The following is an 18,187-nucleotide window of genomic DNA, read 5'->3' as shown; positions in this document are numbered from 1 at the left end:
CACTCACGTGGAAAGGAGTAGTTACTGGTTTCCTGGTTCTGATAGATTTGCATATGTAACCCCAGGTTTTATATAGAATTCTGGCATCAACAATTCGATAGATTGCATGAATTCGTGACAGTTAGTCAGCCTCCAGGGAAGATTCCTCCATCTGCTGAGATGATCTCTGGTCGACCAAGACTGAAGTACCTTTCTGGCGATAAACGAAAATTATCTCTAGGATGTTCTCAAGTAAGGTTCTCCACATGTCTTTTATGAAACCATGGTAGATGTATTCTGATCATGTTATTGAATTCTTTATAGGATGGTCGTAGCGTAAGACCTCGAATCCATGCAGATTTTTCAGATATTGGAGAAGTTGTTCACGGCGGAGAAGGAAGGAACAAAAGTTATAAGCTGTTACCTAATACCGTGAAGTCCCCAGTTCGTTCTCTGGTGATTTCCAAATATTTCTCACTGTGACTTTCATCGCTATTAGCATTAGAATCATAAAGCCAACGTTGTTAATTTTGTTGCAGAATTTTACTCCATCAAGTCTTGAAGGTCTTCAATTTTCTGCTACTGAACAAGCAATCGCTGATTTGAGTGACGAAGAAACTGTAAGTATTTCTTCACATGTTCAAATGGGGTGCTTCATAGATGAAGATATTGATTGTAAAGGACGTGTACAGGAGGATGTCGTCATGGAAATGGAGAATTCTGGAACTCAATCATCCTCTGGGAATGGGAATGGAGGTAATTCCCAAGATTCGGAGCCGGATGGAAGTGATGTTCCTCTTGTCGTTGATGTGGACAATTCCAACCCCTTGGACACTTTGGAGACTCCTCAAGTAAGTATATATCATGCACATTCTTCATAGAGGTATAAAAGTGATGACTTGTAAATGAATGAATGAGAACCCATGTGAATATGTGAAAACTTAGTCGAATTTTGTCGTCAGAAAATTCAGAACCCATCTTTTTAGTAGAAACGCTGTAGAATCTTCGTCCGGAGTCGGATTTTGATGATCTGCATGTGCAAATTCAAGACCGGAAAATTTCCAAGCTTTAATCAAAAAATCTTTTTAAGTTTTGAGCACGTTCAGAGCCTGAAAAAGGCGAAATATTAAACTTCCAGGAGACTTCCAGAACTTTTTTAGATTGCGCGTCACTTGATAGTTTTGCCACATCTACTCGCTCGTTCATCGAATTGTCATCAAATTTTGACATGTCATAGAGGACATCCATACGAAGAGAATGGAATATGACTCATCCTCAGATTCCTTGTATATTGCTCCCAGTTCGTCTCTTAGTACAGGGAAGAGTTCAGTTTCTTCAGACGGACTCATCGTAAAATGTGTTTTCATGACTTTCATGTTATTTGCTCGTGCCTTGAATGTAGTATGATGAACTTTGATGATATTGCCTTGCGGGTATACTGTGTTTCATAATCTCCTTTGGCTTCGTGACTCTAACCTCATGTAATCTTCATGTTAGGTGCTAAATACCGAAGTTGAGGATACTGGAGCCAATGATGACAACTCTAACCCTTCCGAAGTTATTGATGAAGAGACAACCATCCCTGCACTTCGAGGCCATGAGATGGTCGCTGCTGATGTTATAGAAAACCAGATGGTTGTTGCCTCAGTGATAGAAGAAACCGAGATAGTAGCGGAGAATACCGAAGGAACTGTTGCTTTGGTCGTGGAAGCGACTGAGAACCGTATAATAGTGTATGAATATCCAACTGCAGGGGTTGCTTTCGATCCTCCCTTTAACACTTCACTCCCGTATCATGAACTGGTCGCTGGATTCAGCGTTCCCATTGGATATGCACGCTTGTACGAGACGATATGGAAGAAGTTTGGCCACATGATCGTTGACAGGAATTCTGGGCGTGCTTATGCTTTAACCATGCAAGTAGGCGTTATCTTGAGATCAACCATCTTGTGAAATTGTGAGATTGCAACCGAAAGAATGATCTCCCACTGTGGTCGCCAATCTGTAGATGGGGAAAAATGATTTTCTGGTTTCTAAGGAATTGAGGAGATGACCCTACAGAGCAGACTCCTCGAACCGAGAGAAATGTTAAACCTTACACAGATGCACCGCTGCAAAGGGGGTGCTTTAGATCGAGAGATCAATCTGTAGTACTCCGGACTAAATCAAGACAATAAGCATTCCAGAGTAAATTCGGTCACAAGAGAGGATGGGTTGATCTGTAGGAGGGAAGCTGAGAAATGTGTGGAATCAATGATAATCAAAGATTGTGGGTTGCTCAATTGATGAGTTGATGATCTCGTGTAGTCAGCTCGACGTGAGATTGATGACGTGAGATTGATGATACTGATGATGCCGATGATTCAATCATGATTCAGGGGCTTATTTATATTGCTGGAATTTTAGACACCATGATTCCATGAAGTGTGATAGTTGATGGAATCAAGGAGTGGGGAAGTGGAGATCGTGTTTGAAACCAGTTGCTCAACGTGTGGAGACTTGGTCGATTTCCACCCTCTACCTCGTGAATTCCTTCTACTGATTGCACGACTGTCTCACATTCCATCGTGTGTTTGAACATGAGGTCGTCGTAAAATTATTAAGGTTGGAATCTGGAATGATGATCCTTGGATTCAGAAACCCTAATTTGATCAATTGATGATCAATTCATGGTTCGTCAGAATTTTAACCATGGGACGAAGGAGGGAGCGACTACATAGGACCGTAGATCAACCATGTAGTGTCCATATGCTCACGTGAGCAAATACAAAGAACTCCTGAAGAGTTGGCGATTTGTTGGGTGGAAGAATGATTAAATGCTGGCTTAATCATTTATTCAAAATACTCGTCTGAGCCTTAGGTGAGAAAACCTAATTAATTACGACGAGGCGAGGGACCGACCATGGGGTCATGAAACCGGCCCTGGGTTATCACGTGACCGCCTGACGATCACTTCATGAAAATCCAAAGTGTTTGGAAGAGTTTTGGACCTAATACGAGCAATTGTGCAAATTAGGTCAAAACTGTGAAAATTGATGGGACCGGTTTCCGTGAGCCAAAGAGCCAATCTTGGTCGGTCAAGATAGCGTGCTCGTGTCCCCAAGGTGTCCGCGTCTCAGTCCTAAGAATTTTGATATTTTCTAGCGTGCAATTGAGCATCCATTCGAGAAAATATGCCAAAATTAGGGTTTCGACGAGACTGAGGAAAACACCATGAGATGATGAAAAATAATTATAAAATAAGGAATGAGAAGGCGTGGGACCGCCGTGGTCAAGGAATGGTCGGCCGGTCGTGACCACGGTCCCGTGGTGCCTTTTCCTTAATTTTATAATATTTTGATAATTTTATGAAAAATTCATGAATTTTGAGAATTTTGATGAATTTAGGGAGTTTCCATGAATTGAAGGAGTTTTCATGAGTTCATGGAAGCAAAATATTAAAATAATAAAAAACACGGGCGTGTGGGATAATGGAGGCATGGCCGGTCGGCTATGGACCGGTCCCACGAGTTTTTCATAATTTTTTAATATTTTTAGGTATTTTTGATGATTTGAGGGTCCTAATTTGAGAAAAATACCATAAAATCAAGGAATTTGATGAATTCAAGGAAAAATAGGATAAATAATAATAAAATAATAAAGCAAAGGGCGTGTGGGACCGGCTAGTGGCCCGGTCGCACAAGTTTTTCATAATTTTATTTTATTTATTATTATATGATGATTTGTGCAAAAATACCATGAAATCAAGGAGTTTTTTCATGAAATTAGAGAAATAATAATAATAATAAAATAATAAGGAACCGTGGGGTGTGGGGCCTGTTGGGACCAAGGCATGGCCGGTTGGCCGATGGTCACGCCCCACACTCCTTTCCTCAATTTTATATTATTTTTTATGGATTTATGCAAGTACCATGAAACCGAGGAGTTTCCTCGAGATGAAGGAGATTTGATAAAATGAAAGAATTTTCATCAAATCATGGAAAATAATAAAAATGCATTAAAAATATAAAACTGGCGTGGGATTGACCACGGCACGGTCGGTCGGTCGTGTGTCCGTGCTCCCAGCACCCTGATCAATATTTTTAATTATTTATTATTTTCTTCTCTATTTTGTATAGGTTCATCATTTCGTTGTATTTTGGAAATACTCGTTCGTGCGGTGACTGTTAGTGTATCGTTGTTGAATACACCTTCACCATTTGAATCAGGGATTACTTAGAAGTAGCTCAGACGCCCGGTTGTTGATTATTTATTACTAATTGTGGAATTCGGTGGAGAGTAATTCACAAAACTGAGCAATAAGATGTTTATTATTAATTCTTAAGATCAGACGAGGATTCGACTACGAATTTAGAATAATAAAGTGAGCATTACCATTCCATGGGATCGTAGATTCGACCATAGAATCAGAGTAATTAAGATTTATCTATTACCATTTATGAGACCAGTTGTGGATTCGATCATGAAATCAGAGTAATGAGATAATATAGTTATTATTATTCTATGAGATCAAGCCGTGGATTCGATCATAGAATCAGAAAATTGTTATTGCCATTCCATGGGACCAGTCGTGGATTCGACCATGGAATATGAGAAATTGTAATTAGGAATAATTAACTTTGTGGCTCTATACTAGCAGAGCAAGCTGTCTAGGAGCATAAATTATCCCGATATGAGATTGTCGGTAAGGTATATCCTTTATATAGTCAGGGTAAACTTGTTGTTTGTTCCTGAAGACGTTATCGCTCTATACTAGCAGAGCAAGCTTTCTAGGAGCCGTCCATCTCGTGATACTATATAGAAATAATCACTGAAAGTATTCAACATCCATGAGATATGTCGTTGTCCAGTCGTGAGACTACATATCTACATGTACTCTGAGAGAAAGTACTCTCCGTTGAGAATTCGATGAGAGACCCGTGTCTCGATACTCACGTCTGATTGCTGAATCAGAGCTTCGTATAATTATGAGTTTACGATTTTATCCTTTGTCAAAAATCCACATCTACAAGATTACAGTCCTATACTTTTATTTTTATTGTTATTACCCAATGCTTTTTCTAATTCTAATACAACGAGATTAGTCATAATTGACATTAGCTTACCCAACCAATCTTAACGGTTGATGAAAACCTAAACCATTCCTCGGGTTCGACGCACATTTCCATCTCTTAAAAGAATTCGTCTCATTTTTGGTCTCACACCATAATGTTTGCTGAGACTTCCATGGCATCTGCTTATGTAGGCATTTTTTCGATCGACATGCATTTTTCTTCATGTGCACAAGCCATATATATAGCTTTACTCACCGGCATCTGCTTGTGTAGGCGTTTCGTGAATATAGTGTTGTGGGGGTGATATGGGGCCTACATAGAAACCAGGATCATAAACTTCATGAGTTCTTGCTTAAATGTCGATGATATGGAACAAAGTTGGCATTATTGTTTTCAAAAATCCTAATATTATGGAGAATGTGCACTTCTTCACATGTTATCGTAGGTTGGCTACCTTATTTGGTGAACATGGGTGGATAATAACAAAAATAAGAAACCTATAAATAGTAACACTATTTGCAGATTACCCTTGTTCCGAAAGGGTACTTGTAACAAAGTGTAGATGGGGAAAAATGTTGAGGAGACGTCCGTGTGGAGACTCTTTGAACCGAGCGAAATGTTGAACCTCACACAGATGCACTGCAAGAAGGGAGTGCTTTAAGTTCGAGAGATCAATCTGTAGGACTCCGGCCTGAACCAAGAACAATGGTCGTTCCAGAGTCAATTCGGTCACAAGAGTGGATGTGTTGATCTGTAGGAGGGAAGCTGAGAAATGTGCGGGATCAATGTGATCTGAGATTGTAGGTGTGTTGTGAATTCAGCGTAGGAAAGTTCTGAATGATTGAAGTTTACTCAATTGAGAGTAATTGCTCAGACGATGAGTTCGTGTAGACGAAAGATTGTCTGTATGAACTTGCTGAGAAATTCCTTGTCCTTTTCAATCATGATTCAGATGTCTTTTATATATCTAAAATGAAAACACCATGATCTCATGAAGTGTGACATTTTCTGGAGTCAGAGAGTGGGGAAGTGGGAAATCATGTCAAAACCAGTTACTCATCGTGCGGAGACTTGGTTAATTTTCCACCCACTACTTTGCTGACACTTCCAACTGATTGCACGACTTGCTCACATTCTCGTCGTGTGTTTAGACACACGTGCCGTAGACCGCCAGACCAAAATCCTAGTTAATATCCCCCCATGTGACACGAATGATGTCTCGTGATTGTGGAGTCAGTTGCTGACTTTATGGGACGATGAGTCCTTGTATTGCTGAGTTGAACATAACTTGCAAATGTTCTGAGACTCATGGATTAAATCATGCCTGCTGAGAAAAAACAAACATTGATAACCTGAGAAAACCGTGTTGTTGAATTATTGAATATTGATAATTGAACCAATGTTCTTTAATCTGAGCAAATATTGCCAATTTGAGCAAATATTGCTCGATGAATTGTTGGTAGCAGGACCAAATAAAATATTAATTTTAGATACTGACTGCTGGGCCGAGTATAATAAATAAAAGTGTTTATCACGGTGTCAACATAAAATTATCAGTATTTGAATCTGCTCAGAATTATGTTTTGCATAGCTCTGGATTCAAAACCCTAATTTAATGAATTGATGATTTATTGAAAATCAACCGCAGAGCGAAGCAAGGACCGCTACATGGGACGATGAGTCCACCATGTAATGCCCAGATGCTCGAATGAGCAAAATACCAAAGTTTCTTGAGGACCGGTTGGTGAAAGAATGATTAAATGCTGGTTAAATCATTTATTAAAATAATGCTTGTGTGAGCGACGGGTAGTAAAACCTAGCTATGAAAAGATGAGGGACCGATCAAGAGGTCATGAGACCGTCCCTTGGTGGTCGTGGGACCAATTGATGGTCATTTGAGCAAACCCTCAATTGTTTGAAAAGAGTTTGGACCTAATACGGGCAATTGAGCAAATTAGGTCAAAATCATTAAAACGTATGGGACCGGCTATTTGCAAGCCTCAAGCCCACCCTTGGTCGGTCAAGGGGATGTGCATGTATCACCATAATGTTCGTGTCTCAGTCCTGAGAGTTTCGATATTTTCCGGTGCGCATTTGAGCAACATTTTGAGAAAATATGAAGGATTCAGGGTTTTGCTGAAACTAGGAAAAATTCATGAGATGATGAAAAATAATTAATAAAATAGAGGGATTGCAAAGTGTGGGACCGACCATGGCTAGGGCATGACCGGCCAGCTAGCAAGCTCGTTCCCGCAACACTTTTCCCAAATTTTGTAATTTTATGTATTTTCTCTGAATTGAGGGAAATTCCAGGAAACTGAAGAGTTTTATGAAATTAGGGAACTTCCATGAGATTAGGGAAATAAAATAACAAAACTAGTCATAAAAACCCAAGGTGACCAAACTTGTGGTACAAAAACCCCACTCAAATGTTGGGATCCATTAAAACTCCATCGTAAACAAAATTGACACAAAAACCCCAAATTTTTAAAAACTGATACAAAAACCCCAAATTTAGATGTTGGTTTCATCAAATTTTATTTTGGTTTCATCATAAAGTTTGATGAAACCAACATTTAAATTTGGGGTTTTTGTGTTAATTTTGTTTTGATGGGTTTTTTTTTGTTACTTTTGTTTTGATGGGTTTTTTGTGGAAGGATAGTGACACCTTCGGTATTATAACTCGCGGACCGATAAAATAATAATAAAATAGGGAATGATAGAGTGTGGGACCGGAAATGGCCAAGGCATGGCCGCCGGCCAACGGGCACGGTCCCAGGGCACTCTTCCCAATTTTATGTAACTTTCATGATTTTAAGGAATTTTCATAAATCAAAGAGATTTGTTGAAACCAAGGTATTTTTTTGAAATTAGGGAGTTTTCATGGAATGAGGAAAGCAAAACAAATAAAATAAGGGGCGTGTGGGACCGGCTAGGACATGACTGGCCGGCTAGGGCCCGATCCCACGGTTTCCCTAATTTTATAATATATTTTCATGGGTTAAGGGAAAAATCATGAAATCAGGGAATTTTCATGGGATGAGGGAAATAATAAAATAATAAGAAACCGTGAGGTGTGGGACCGGCCACGGCTAGCGCATGGCCGACCGGCTAGTGGGCTTGGTCCCGCGACACCTTTTTCTAATTTTATTATTTCCTTAGCGTGCGGAAACACCATGAGACTGGGATTTTCCTTGAAATGAAGGAGATTTGCTCAAATGAGAGAATTTTCATGAGATCAGGGAAAAATAATAAAATATGATAAAATATAAAATTGGGCGTGGGACTGGTGACGGCGTGACTGGCCGGCTAGTGAGCCCAGTCCCCTGGCGCCTTTGCTAATATTTTATTATTATTATTTTTCTTCCTATTTTGCATAGGTTCATCGTTCCTTCGTGTTCTGAAATGCTCGTTTGTGCATTCAGATGCTGGTCTGTGCATTATTGCTAAGTACACTTGCACCATTTTAGTCAAGGCTTATTCGATGCTCAGATGCCTGTATGTTGAATATTTATTACTAACCCATGGAACTCTGCTGGGAAGAACCATAAATTGAAGTAACGAAATATTCGAAGAATCGTAGAATATAGCTGAATATTCAGTTACGATCAGAGACAATCAATTGATGGCTCTATACTAGCAGACATGCTGTCTAGGAGCATTAATTATTTGAGAGTTGAGCAATATGAACTTGCTGGAGTGTCATACTTCTCCTATATAGTCATGGAAAACCTGGTTGCACCCTGAAGACGTTGTTGCTCTATACTAGCATGCATGCTGTCTAGGAGCCGTCCAATCTTTCGATTATATACAGAAAAAATTACTGAAATTTCTCAGTATTCATGAGATGTGACGTGGCCTTAGCTGGGAGACTACACATCTACATATAATCTGAGAGACATCCTTCTGAGTCAGAGATTCAGGGCATGAGCTTTCACGCTTTAATGAGAGACATGAGTCTCAATACTCGTCCGACTGCCGGATCAGGAGCATATATAATTAGGGTTTTACGATTTTACCCTTGTCGAAAATCCACCATCTACATTAAGTCCCCTGCTTAGTGAGGGACAGTCACGTTCCTCAGTCAGCACTGAATGGTGATTTCATGTTAGAGACAAAATAAGTAATTGAACTTAGTCATAAGATAAGACGTTACCGGATTTCGACTGAATGAGCAAACCATGGTTTGAATGAAAACCCAGTGGCATAATAGAGCGTCACCCAACGAGCATAAATTGGTGTAGAACTGTTGATTTGATGGTGGAATCTTGGTCGATTTAGGATTCATGGATCCGGGCCCAAGAAAAGAAATCTTTGTTTTAGGAACATACGCTCGTTCGTTTGTTAGTTTAAGGAACAAACAAAATAGACCTCAGTCTGATGATATAAAATTTTGTCTATGAGCTTTCACGAAAACCAAATTTATTTTTTTAAATATGTGAGATTTCACAAAGTGGAAATAAACTCTCGTTTCAAAGGTGGATGCTCGTACGAGAGATTTTTTTTAATAGACGTGCGTCTATTGGTAATAAAATTTTGTTTATGAGCTTTCATGATTTTTTTTTTAATCTTCGAGCTTTCAGAAATCTTTGAAAACATACTCTCGCTTCAAAGACAGATGCTCGTGCGAGGGAGCACAAATATATAGATATATTTTTCAAATTTACGTGAGTTTCACGTTATATATTTATATATTTTGTAAAATCATGTTTGATTTTGAACAACTGTTGAAAGTAGACCATCATACATGGTGAAATAAGGTTTGTATGTAAGTTTTCCCAATTGTGGAATGGACGTCAGTCCAATTTTTGAAAAACCAGTGGATGTTAAAATTCACGTGAGTTGTTCACGGTTTTATCAAGTCATGATTTTGAATAATGAATTTTGCCCGTCTTTGCAGAACGAGCAAGTTTTCGAAATTCTGACGTTATAATCACTAGAGGTAATGAAATCGTAAATAGGTAAGAGCTGGATTGTTACCGTTTTTTTTTGCGTGTTTGCTATTAGTATATCCATGACTCCATGTCTTTCGCCTCAGATAGTGGTGACTTCTGTTACAACCACCCTTCTGACTCTTCCGGCGAACGCTCCAGAAATATCAAGTTAAAGATGAAGACTTCTGCGGATGTTCATGCCGAGGTGAATCAATCTTTCAGAGACGCTGGAAAGCTGGTACTTTATATGTCTCTCGATTATCTGGGATTCATCCGTGCTAAGATATATACTTTCTTGGTATTAGCATATGCGGAGAGGAAGCAGGGACGTGATGAAATATCATAGAAGAAAAGAGCTGAAGATGAAAATCTCATATCTCATAGTAGAAGCACCGCCGACTTTAGCAAGTGAGACTATCGGCTGAAGATGAAGTTAGGCTTTGTGTTGATGATGTATCTCCTAATTCAGATGTGGATGTATGAAGAATTTCGTCATAATTCGTCATCAGAAAATTCAGAAGTTGGGTCTTCATTGAAATTGTTGTAGAATCTTCTTCCGATGTCGGATTTTTGTGATCTACCCATGTTTCTTCATCCTAAGAAAATTTACAAGCTTAATTAAGGAAGATTTTCGGCTTTTGATCACGTTTAAGGGCCGAAATTGACGAAACAGTAAACTTCCAGGAGACTTTCAGAAATCTTTCAGCTGACATGTAGTCCAATGTTTCAGCCACATCTCTTTGCTCGTTTATCCAATTGATGTGAATTTTGGATATGTTGTAGAGGACATACATGCGAAGAGAATGGTATATGATACATCCCTAGATTCTTCACCAATTGCTCCCAGATCTCCTCTTTGTGCAAGACAGTGTAAAATCGTCTCAGACGAGCATGTTGTAAAACGCCCATGTTGTGTCTTTAGACCATTCACTCGTGTATTGAACACTTGATGAAGGATTTTAATTCCATTTATTAATTTGAAATAAGAACCCCTTGATTGATACATGAGCATGGTGCTTTCAGCCATTTTGTTTCTGTCAGTCGTAGAAACATCACTTCTGAAACCCTGGTCACGGGACCATGACTGAGATTGCTCTCAAGAGGGGGTGGTGTGATGACCATGGTTTCATGTCCCGGTGGTAGCATTCCTTTTATGATGAATGCTTAGCACATGAGATTTTGGTGCCACGGGTCTTGGACTGTGAAACTGATCGTCATGATCAGTGGACCGTCAGTCCCCAGTATCTTGTTAAATCTCTCATTTTCGTTTTCTCTTCTTCTGGAAAGACTTGGATAGAGGACCCAGGTATAAAATCGATGTAAAGACCTAGGTGGTCGAAATTGGAGGTACCTTGATAAATTACTTAGTGGAAAGACCTGGTGGACACCGATCGACTGTGGAAGTTATGAATCCCGTCTAAGAATTGCTGCTTGCATGTTGTATATTCTGGAAGCTGTAGGAACCTCATACGACGTCGAAATTCGAAGCTTGAACCCAACTTTTGAAGCTAAGAGACTGAATTACCACATGAGAAAAGAATCACTCAATTTGGAGTTGTATAGGTTAGCCAACGAAGCGTGCACATTTGTAATTTGTAATCCCGTACAAATTTTTCAGATTTCGTAGACCTGGCGGTAAAGACCATATCTTTCAGCTCGTATGTCCGATTGACGCACCCTTTTGGTATGTTGTAGAAGAGACATAGACGAACATCTTTTTTTAAGGAATTATTGTCCCATTCCTCACTTATTGGTACGTTTTTGTAAACCCATGGGATAAAGTATGTTGTATCTCATTTGTAGAGGTGATGAGAACATCTTGTAGAAGACTTGAGATTGTGCCCGCCTGTTGTGCAAGCTTCAGAAATACTTTCATGTGAACGTATTTCATGTCTACACACATTTATATGAATCATTAGTGCTTGGAGAAGTCTGATCCATCGAGTAATACTTCAGAGAACGGATAGTTGATGAAGCTGGTCATGAGGATGTTGTCCCTGAGACCGTCGTTGATGCTAGATCATGATAGAATTTTCTACAGAAATGCTTGTTGATGCCGATACTATGGTCGGAGTTGTTCCAGAGACCAAAAAGGATAGATCCTTGATTATCGACATAGTCTTTACTCCCTCATCCAGTGAGCCCTTACTGTGAAGTGCCTTGTCAAGGAATCGATTTCGTTGCGGTAGATAGCAGCGGCAGTTTCCATTCTGGATGTGATCGGTGAAGAGAGGAAGTTCCCAGTCGTGCAGGGGCTTGTGATGCAGTGAGACCCGTTGACGAAGTTTCATGGAATCACATCAGGTTGCAATAACTTGTTATGTGGATACATTTATTGAAATAGAACTGATTTCTCCGATAAGATCAAATCCCCGGTGTATGTTGAAGGAGTTTGTGTCATCCATGGATGAATGATGTTGCATCTGCTTCATAAGTATTATCATGATATATATTCAGTTACACTTTGATCGTACTGATGTTGAATCAGTGTGTCATCGTCGAGATATTTGTGTTGAAGCTAGAGGCGCCATTATAGATGGTGTACTCTTTGATTGGGAGTACAATTTGAAGGCTTCTTAGATGCTTGAGTGTTGAAGCGTCACATCTCTTAAGCATCGAATGCCTTAGGCTTGATCGTCTCGGCTCCAACTATCTTCTGTTGATTCAACATTCTTTTAGCCGCGGTAATGGGATTCAACACTTGTGCAGACATCAAAGCTTTATGGTTTTGTGGCACACATGAACACTCCTGCAAGGCTATGGACAAATGCCCAAATTGTTATTTTCCGTGCTTGAACATCATCTCAGTAATGAATATCTCTGTGAGATGCTCGATTCGGAGAAATGTCAGATTCAACCACTTGGTAAAATATTGTTGAAGTGATATTACCCTCTTATAGCGTCTTGCAATAGCAGAGATGCTAGCAGAATTGAGTCATCATGCTAGAATAGCATGTGAGGAAATAAATGACATAGACGTGGGAGGAATGAGACTTGCCTGAGTGCAGGACATTTTGATGAATGTATATGCATCTTTTGCAGGTTCTTATTTCGACCTCGTCAACGTTCAAAATTCCTCCAAGTGCTCTGATGATGGAACGTACGCCAAATCTTCTGGATCAGAACTTTCTTCGTTGGAGAGATGTGTAACCAAAGGCGCTTTGTAAGTACCCATCTTTTCAGCGTGGATTCAAGCTCGTCAAAAAGACATGTCATATCCTGGATCTTCCTGATTATGTGAAACTTGGTTTATGTCTAGGTTGAACTTATGTTCACTTTAAGAGTGATGTACCTATAAGTATTTTCGAGCGTTCCTTCAAGGTCTCTGATTGAGGTGGGAGCATGAGTAGATTCTTGTCGAATGATGCTTGTGGATCCGATGATTTTCAGTGGAATGTTGTTGATGGCGGTGCTAGCATCGATCAACGTTCTTCCAAATTCGTTTCTTCTGAGATTGACTGTAGTAAGCAGTCCCCAATCGTACATCTCTTGGTCTGTGGATGGAGGCTCAAGAAGTATTTCCGGAATGGACTTCTTGACACGATGTAGTTCAGTGTTGTGAACATGTCTCTCCTTTATGCCTTCGACAGATAGAGCAATTCACGTTCGACCAAGGATTGAACTGCCTCTTTGACTGGTTGTTCAGAGATGCAGAAAGTCTTGACTGGGAGAGGATCTCTGTGTACTCCTTCAGTTCCCAAGTTAAGTTCCCCGGATTCAACCTTTTACCTGAATATACGCTTTAAGACTCTGCAATCACTTGTGGGATGATTGACAAACCTGTTTAAGCGACAGTAACAAGGACTTTCCATGTCTTCTTCAATTGGTCCTTTCTTGACATATGGCAACTTGATAGCGCCATCTTGGATCCAAGCATCCAGGAGTTCGATCACCTCTTCAATGGAAAGGGGAAAGTCAGGTGCATCTTGATCAGGAGCCCCTGCGCGCTGGTCAGGAGCTTGCGCATTTTTCTTATCCTTCCTTTGTTCTTTTGAAGGAGTTGAGGTATGCTTGCGCGATGGTTCGGCTTTCCGTTTGCTCCCTTCTACGACAACGTTTGTGGAAGGCTGAAGGTTGTACTGCTTTTTGATCGGACGTATGCTACCTCGAGTGTCTCGTGGTTCTTCAGCCTTGGTAGCTTTTGCTCTTTCCAGTAAGGCGGGTGCAGTAGTTGCTGATCTCTTTGCTGCTTCATGAAGCTATGAGAAGGTATGGAAATGAAGATTTTCCAATAAATCTCTATAGACCGGGATCATGCCATTGATACACAAATCTACCAGTTATTGCTTCGTGAGGTTTGGATCATGGCAATCCAGGGCCTGGACTCTGAATCTTTTCACATAGGCATTGGAATGTTCACTGCTCCTATGAAACATTCTTCCAAGATCAGAGAGAGTTACTTGCTCTGACACAAAGAAGTACTTTCTGTAGAAGGCGTTCATCATTCTCCACAACTGTTGATAGTCCCTGGTGCAATGTTGTTGTACCAGGTGTATGCCCTTCCTTTCAAGGATTTTGAAAATTCTTTGAGGCTAACAACATGGTTATGTTCATGTTCACCCAAGGCTTCCAGGAACCGAGAAACATGTTCTCGAGCATTTCCTGTTCCGTCATACAAAATAAAAGTTGGAGAGGTATAACCTTTTTTAAAAGGAATCCTTTGCGTCGCAGCAGGGTACGGAGGCTGGTGACGGTGGACATGTGATGTCTTGTCTTTTCCATGGTTCTCCAAGAGGCGTTCCAAATCTTGTAAAGTAATAAAATTCGATGATTCCTTCGCTGATGGACCGTCTGCCGCTTTGCGGACTTCGCTTTCATCCACTGTATGAATTGGAATTACTTCAGGTTCAACATCTGAGGATGTTTCCTTTTCTTTTTCTTTTCCTTTTCCTTGAGTCTTCTCTGACATCTTGTCAGTGAGAATCTTGAGATAATTGAATAGATCCTTTTGTGTTGCAGCCATGTCAGTTTGATTCTTTGCAAGAGTCTCTTGCACTTTGATGAGATCAGCCATGGTAGGTGGTGGATTCCCCCTGACTTCCTCAGGATGTCGAACGAACATAGGATGACCTTCCGTGTTAGCGTGAGGAGGAGTAACATCACCACCGCCAGTGTTAGAGGTCGGAATTGTTTCCGGGATATCCTCATTGTTGTTGTTGCTAGTGCTACCATTGTTTGTATTGGAACCTGTAACTAACCCAGACCTAAGACCAGCCATCTTGTGAAATTGCGAGATTGCAACCGAGAGATTAATCTACCACTGTGGTCGCCAATCTATAGATGGGGAAAAATGATTTGCTGGTTTTTACGGAATTGAGGAGACGTCCGTGTGGAGACTCCTTGAACCGAGCAAAATGTTGAACCTCACACAGATGCACTGCAAGAAGGGAATGCTTTAAGTTCTAGAGATCAATCTGTAGGACTCCGGCCTAAACCAAGAACAATGGCTGTTCCAGAGTCAATTCGGTCACAAGAGTGGATGTGTTGATCTGTAGGAGGGAAGCTGAGAAATGTGCGGGATCAATGTGATCTGAGATTGTAGGTGTGTTGTGAATTCAGCGTAGGAAACTTCTGAATGATTGAAGTTTACTCAATCGAGAGTGATTGCTCAGACGATGAGTTCGTGTAGACGAAAGATTGTCTGTATGAACTTGCCGAAAAATTCCTTGTCCCTTCAATCAGGATTCAGAGGTCTTTTTATATTGCTAAATTGAAGACACCATGATCCCATGAAGTGTGACAGTTGCTGGAGTCGGAGAGTGGGGAAGTGGAAAATCATGTCAAAACCAGTTGTCCATCGTGCGAAGACTTGGTTAACTTTCCACCCACTACTTTGCTGACTCTTCCAATTGATTGCACGACTTGCTCACATTCTCGTCGTGTGTATAAACACATGTGCCGTAGACCGCCATATCAAAACCCTAGTTAATATCCCCCCATGTGACACGATTGATGTCTCATGATTGTGGAGTCAGATGCTGACTTTATGGGACGATGAGTCCTTGTATTGCTGAGTTGAACATAATTTGCAAATGTTTTGAGGCTCATGGATTGAACATGCCTGCTGAGGCAAAATATCATTGTCATATTGATAACTTGAGCAAACTATATTTGCTGAATTTTTGAATATTGATAGTTGAACTAATATTCTTTAATCTCAGCAAATATTGCCGGTTTGAGCAAATATTGCTAGTCTAAGCAAATATTGCTCGTTTGATGAATTGTTGGTAGCAGGACCAAATAAAATATTAATTTAAGATACTGACTGTTGGGACGAGTATAATAAACAAAAGTGTTGATCATGGGATCAACATAAAATTATCAGTATTTGAATCTGCTCATAATTATGTTTTGCAGAGCTCTGGATTCAAAACCCTAATTTTAATGAATTGATGTTTTATTGAAAATCAATCGCAGATCTAAGCAGGGACCGGCTACATGGGATGATGAGTCCACCATGTAATACCCAGATGCTCGAATGAGAAAAATACCAAAGTCTCTTGAGGACCAGTTGGTGAAAGAATGATTAAATGCTGGTTAAATCATTTATTAAAATAATGCTTGTGTGAGCGACAGGTAATAAAACCTAGCTATGAAAAGATGAGGGACCGACCAAGAGGTCATAAGACCGTCCCTTGGTGGTCGTGGGACCAATTGATGGTCATTTGAGCAAACCCTCAATTGTTTGAAAAGAGTTTGGACCTAATACGGGCAATTGAGGAAATTAGGTCAAAATCATTAAAACGTGTAGGACCGGCTATTTTCAAGCCTCAAGGCCACCCTCGGTCGGTCAAGGGGATGTGCCTGTGTCACCATAATGTCCATGTCTCAGTCTTGAGAGTTTCGATATTTTCCGGTGCGCATTTGAGCAACATTTTGAGAAAATATGAAGGATTCAGGGTTTTGCTGAAACTAGGAAAAATTCATGAGATGATGAAAAATAATTAATAAAATAGGATATTGTAAAGTGTGGGACCGACCATGGTTAGGGCATGACCAGACATCTAGCAAGCTCGGTCCCGCAACACTTTTCCCAATTTTATGTATTTTCTCTGAATTGAGGGAAATTCCATGAAACTGAAGAGTTTTATGAAATTAGGGAACTTCCATGAGATTAGGGAAATAAAATAATAATATAATAGGTAATGATGGAGTGTGGGACCGGCAATGTCCAAGGCATGGCCGGCCTGCCAACGGGCACGGTCCCAGGGCACTCTTCCCAATTTTATGTAATTTTCATGATTTTAGGGAATTTTCATAAAATCAAAGAGATTTGTTGAAAACAAGGTACTTTGTTGAAATCAGGGAGTTTTCATGGAATGAGGAAAGCAAAACAAATAAAATAAGGGGCGTGTGGGACCGACTAGGACATGACTGGCCGGCTAGGGCCCGGTCCCACGGTTTCCCTAATTTTATAATATATTTTCATGGGTTTAGGGAAAAATCATGAAATCAGAGAATTTTCATGGGATGAGGAAAATAATAAAATAATAAGAAACCTTGAGGTGTGGGACCGACCACGGCTAGGGCATGGCCGGCCGGCTAGTGGGCTTGGTCCCGCGACACCTTTTCTTAATTTTATTATTTCCTTGGCGTGCGAAACACCATGAGACTGGGAGTTTCCTTGAAACGAAGGAGATTTGCTCAAATGAGAGAATTTTCATGAGATCAGGAAAAAATAATAAAATATGATAAAATATAAAATTGGGCGTGGGACTGGTCACGTCGTGACTGGACGGCTAGTGAGCCCAGTCCCCTGGCGCCTTTGCTAATATTTTATTATTATTATTTTTCTTCCTATTTTGCATAGGTTCATCGTTCCTTCGTGTTCTGAAATGCTCGTTTGTGCATTCAGATGCTGGTTTGTGCATTATTGCTAAGTACACTTGCACCATTTTAGTCAGGACTTATTCGATGCTCAAATGCATGTATGTTGAATATTTATTACTAACCCATGGAACTCTGCTGAGAAGAACCATAAATTGAAGTACCGAAATATTCGTAGAATCGTAGAATATAGCTGCATATTCAGTTACGATCAGAGAAAATTAATTGATGGCACTATACTAGCAGGCATATTGTCTAGGAGCATTAATTATCTGAGAGTTGAGCAATATGAACTTGTTGGAGTCTAATACTTCTCCTATATAGTCAGGGAAAACCTGGTTCCATCCTGAAGACGTTGTTGCTCTATACTAGCAGGCATGCTGTCTAGGATCC

The sequence above is a fragment of the Papaver somniferum genome, unplaced genomic scaffold (genome assembly GCF_003573695.1).
Source record: "Papaver somniferum cultivar HN1 unplaced genomic scaffold, ASM357369v1 unplaced-scaffold_132, whole genome shotgun sequence".
Taxonomy (NCBI): Eukaryota; Viridiplantae; Streptophyta; class Magnoliopsida; order Ranunculales; family Papaveraceae; genus Papaver; species Papaver somniferum.
The sequence above is the reverse complement of the archived record's forward strand: the minus strand, read 5'-3'. Positions refer to the sequence as shown.